This window comes from Pteropus vampyrus, unplaced genomic scaffold (genome assembly GCF_000151845.1).
Source record: "Pteropus vampyrus isolate Shadow unplaced genomic scaffold, Pvam_2.0 Scaffold107, whole genome shotgun sequence".
Taxonomy (NCBI): domain Eukaryota; kingdom Metazoa; phylum Chordata; class Mammalia; order Chiroptera; family Pteropodidae; genus Pteropus; species Pteropus vampyrus.
In genome coordinates, this window is record NW_011888888.1 from 3,033,157 (window position 1) to 3,038,391 (window position 5,235).

The window sequence follows — 5,235 nt, forward strand, 5'->3', positions numbered from 1 at the left end:
TATAGGTCTTTGTTCAGAAAAACATCCTTCTCCCCTGCAGCCTCTAACTCTGACTTGTTTCTTCTTTCATCTCTGCAACATAATTATTGTTTTACCAATTGGACTTAACCTCAAAAATGTAAGTAATATTTGTAAAGTACTTTAGAATTTCAAATCACTTTTCATAGATAGTGTCTCCTGATTATCACCCTCTCTTTATAGATAACTAGAGCCTCAAGGAAGTTAAGTCATTTTACAGGGTTACAGGGTCGGTAAATGCAAAAATTGGGATATGAAATCATTACCGAATACTTTATCTTCAGTTTTCAACCAAATTTCCAACCAAATTTTTGGGAAATAAAAGCGTAGTTAATGAAAAAAGACCTTTTATCCTTAAACTAGAAAAAACTATTGGGTTTAGAATTTATTTAATTTTTTTTTTCTGCCTACAGAACCTGGTCTTCCCAGGTGGTCTCCCATCCAAGTACTAACCAGGTCCGACCTTGCTTAGCTTCCGAGATCAGATGAGATCAGGCACGTTCAGGGTGGCATAGCAATAAGGGGACTAGAATTTAAAAATAGAAATTCCTGAGGGGATATAATTGGAGCCTTTATGTTCATTTGCAACAACTCTTTTATTTGTAAAACTTATATTTAAATTTATTAAGATGAATGATAGTAACATAATTCATAAGAAACTCATTTCATTCATAAGTTCATCATACAAATGTAAAAATTTTCATAAAATCTCTAAGAAATCAGTTTAAATTTAAGATTAGAAAACAGATTGATGAAAGATGATAAGCATATCGACATGTAAATTAAGAAAACATAAAGTACAAGTAAATCCACTGTCATATTTTAGAAAATATTCTGAACTCAAATATCCAAAATGAGAGGTAATAGGAAGAAAATATTTGGGGTAAAGGTCACACATTAGACTTTATCTCTGCATTACTATTTAAGTCGATGTATTTTTACTACTTACAATATTAGTTAATAATTTTAACTCAAGCAACAAAATCTTCAAAATGCTGAAACAGAGCACTTACATGAATAGAAAACTGCTTGAATTGTATGTGTCTTTTCCAAGCATTTTTCCTTTTAACCAAACTTCTCCTTAAGATTGTAAAATAAAGAACTCAAAAAGAACACATTAACCAAAGTTGTTTTTTAAAACATTTATGTGGAGTCTTCAAAAAAAAAAAAAAAAAAACGTGGCTTTACTCAGTACAGAAAACAGTAGTGCTATAAATTAGCCTAAAGGCCCACATTTCATGATTTACTTGACAGTTTATCAGTTCTAGAAAATGCATGCAGGCAATTTAGGTATAAAATAAAGGCAAAGACTCTAAAGGCCTGCTATTCAACTCAAAACATTATATGCACTAAAGATCTTCATATTCCAAAGGTTGAAAGAGTATGGTCAACTTGATTCACTTGGTTTCATTAGCAGAAATAGTGGTATGGAAATCTCTGTATTATCGAGTTAAAGGTTAATAGTTTTGTTTAAAAAATATGTTCAAATTAAACAAATTATTTTGTTTGAATTAAACAAAATTAATTTATTTCTAATCAATCTGTTTTCTAATCTAACCCTCCTCAAATACTTATGCATAATGAATTACGAATGAATATACTAAATTGTATGAGTATTTGGTACTTGAAATATTTTTCAATCAATTGTCCTATGTTTTAAACTAAAGAAAAAAAAAGGTGATTCTTTTAAACTCAGGTTTTTAGGCTTCAGTAAGAACTAACTTCTCAAAATAAAGTCTGGAATAAAATTGCTTGTCAATCTATATGACAAATCAAGTAAATTTGGAAGCTCATTCTCACTCAGCAAATAGGCTTATGAAGTATACCATTTATTTCTTGCATTTCTGTGAGCTCTATTATGTTTCAGAAGCTATTTCACTTTTTATATAAATACATTTCAGCACCTGGTATACTTGGAATATCTTTGGGATCCCATTTAGTTGTTCCACCTAGAGTTTATAGCACTTATCCTCAAAACTTGTCAGAACAATATAAGATATACAAGCAAGATATACAGTGAAGTTAAGATGAATAATCAGTTTGGTTAAACAAAGTTTAATATAATTTAAATAAACACATACCACAAGATAAAAATATAATGTGAATCTATGGAAAACGATTTTGAAAACCCATTATCTGAATGGGTAAAATAGTTATAAATGCTGTGTTTTATATTATGAATGACATATCCGTGTATCCAGTCAATGTACTACTACGCTTTTACCAATTAGTGTATAATGATCTTTACTTTGGTATGGCAAGTTGTATTTTCAAAGATGTTTATCATCTCTTTGGTGCCATTTCCACTGACTATGATAAAAAATAAAAAATAAAAAAAGATAATAATAACTAATACAAATAGCCAGTTTAATAAGTAGTTTTGTTTCAAATAATCATCTGTAAGTAAGAAGCACCCAAAATATTTGCTCAAAAACCATATTTTATAAATGGCAGTTGAGTTTCCAGATCAATTGACCCAATCTTATTTAATTCATAGTATGACTGAGCTAAAAACACTCACATACATCTCCAGTGCATTTGACTGGCAGCGCTATACATTAGAACTTTTAAGTTCGACTTACTTAAACATATTTATATAATTTTATGTACAAAGCACTCTTCTGAAGGAAAAGAAAATCACTCTTTCTAATTTATGTGAAAAAAAATGTGTTTTCTGTTACTCAGATTGAAGGCTCAGAAATTTGTTTATCTCCTTGTAGAATCTCTGACTTGATTCTTCCTCCATTGGTAGTAATCTCACTGTTCCTAGAGGCGTTTTCAACCCCTCTCTTGAAATTTCAACATCAAAGGGGGCAGAGACAGTGGTGTGGTAGCTCACACTGGTTTATGACAGCAAATCTTTAAACTTTCAGTAATTTTGAGAGCTAGTGTTAAACATAGCCATTATTAAAAATTAAATTATATAAACATATTTAAATTATATTTAAAAAGATAGATATTTAAATTCATCAATTTATACTTATTTTAATATAGTTTACTATTATTTATACTCAAGGATATTTATGTCTATTGCATTTGCATGGTAGAGATACTATAAAATGATGTATTATTGCATATTTCTTTCCAAATCTGTGTTTACTGATGACATGGTAGCTTAAGTTTGGTCATGGTGGGAGTATTTACACCATAGGAATTGGCAAACACTACAAATTAGAGCTTTTTCTTCCAGGGAGCTGGCTTCCCCAGACAACCTCTGGCTTCTATCATAATTAAAAGTGATGCGTAGCCAACAGGTAGAAAGTATGCATTTAAAATAGAAAACAAAACACTTTGCCATATGACACTCTCAAAATTTTCATGTATTGTAATTGGGACAAAATAAGCACCAGGAAATAGTACAAGGAAAAACATCACAAGAATTGTAGCTTAATAGGTATTATGCAGGGGAGTGTTGAAGAAGAGTGAATAGAGATGTTTTGGGTTGATTATATGTACTTAAATTGATAAAGTTATTTCTTCTTCTTTGTGTTCTTTGAATAATGGCCAAGAAATTGGTCCCCAGACACAGACAAAATCCCAAACTTGAAGTCAGAAAATGAACAGGTATAGCCATTAAGAGTAATGCATCTGAATCAGGTTTAAAGGTAATCAAATTTTACCTTGCAAAATGATACTTCAAAAATCATTTTACACCAGAAAAGAGAAAGAAGGACAAAACAAAATATCAGAAAATAAATTCTAGTATATGCCTCACCTGTGTACATAGGTAGACTGTTTGATGTTCCCAGGATTTAGCATATAGAAATAACTTGGCTAACATTTACTAGATATTATTTTGTATGTATCGAATATCACATAATAAAAATGCTTGAAAAGTAATCCTACCTTACATAACTGCCAGCTGGGTATTTAGCCTTTATTATCCTCAGTTTCCTAATCTACTAAATAGTCAAAGTGAGAGTACCTTCCTCATAAAATTGTTGTACATTTTTAATTATATAATGTATGTAAAGGAAGGGTTCTTAACCCTAACTAAACATTGGAATCACCTGCGAGCTTTTAAAAACTGCTAATGCTCATGGTCACAATCCTAGAGATCTAATTTAACTGATCTGGGGAGGAGGTAGGCATCAATATTTTAAAACATCTCCCTAGATGATTCTATCATGCAGTTTGTGTTGGGAATTTCTCTTAGCCATTATTATTAATCTTTAATTAATCCCCATTCCCACCAATTCCATTGCAGTCACTCAAGTCCACCATAAGTGCTCTCTATCTGGCTTTCCTGCTGCCACTGCATGTCCACACTCCAATACATACTCCAAGCACCTGCCAGGAATCTTTAAAAAATGCACAACAGAATCTTCTACTCAAAACCTTCCTTTTATGTTTTCTATCACCTTAGATATAACTGCAGAACTCTTCCCTACAAGGCATTTTTGGGAGGGTCCTTGGCTTCTTTTCTAATCTAGTTCATATGTGTCTTCCCATCTCCCATTCCAGCCCAGATTCTCTGATCTCTTTGCTAGTTCTTAAACACATAAAGCATGCTCTCTCCTTAGTTCATCCACACTTGCTCTGCTCTCTGCCTGGAATACCCAACTACTCTAAATGTCTTGGCTCACCCTTCCTTCATTTGGATACCTGATCAAATCTCGTTTCCACAAAGACTTTCTTGACCATCCTATATCTAAGACTGTAACTTCATTCTACCAATGAAGAATTATCACTTTTCATCCAATTGTCTAACTTTATTTTCCTTTATAACACTAATCACATTAATTTTATCACATATGTCTTTTTTATTGTATCTTTTCCCCATAGAATTTGAGCTGTACTAGAGTATAAGCTTTGTCACTTTTGTTTGTCACTGTGTCCTCAGCATACAAACATGGACAGATACGGAATAGAAATTCGGTAAATACTTGTTGAATAAATAAATAAATATGTAGTCAGGATAAGTTATATCCAAGTTCTGTGTGTCCCAGAAAATTCTAGAATTCTTTTAGTTCCTTGTTTAAAACAGAAAAATCAATTAGCTTCACAACAGATGGCAAATCTAAAGCCAAGCAGCCATCTTGCTAATTCCGACATCTGTCACAAGATGAATTAAGCAGGAGTGTGCATCGATCAGCTAAGATTCATCAGCATTATAGGAACACCTCAAACCCTAGCCTTACCATTGGTATTTCCATGAATTCTGAAAGAGAACACGTTGGTAATCCATAAATCCAATGAGCAGCAGTTAAATCAATT

The 5,235-nt window shown here is 31.9% G+C and overlaps 1 pseudogene; it reads right to left on the bottom strand.

Annotated features, from left to right (window-relative positions):
- Positions 1–422: 422 nt before the first annotated feature.
- Positions 423–541, bottom strand: LOC111743122 (annotated as a pseudogene).
- Positions 542–5,235: the final 4,694 nt, after the last annotated feature.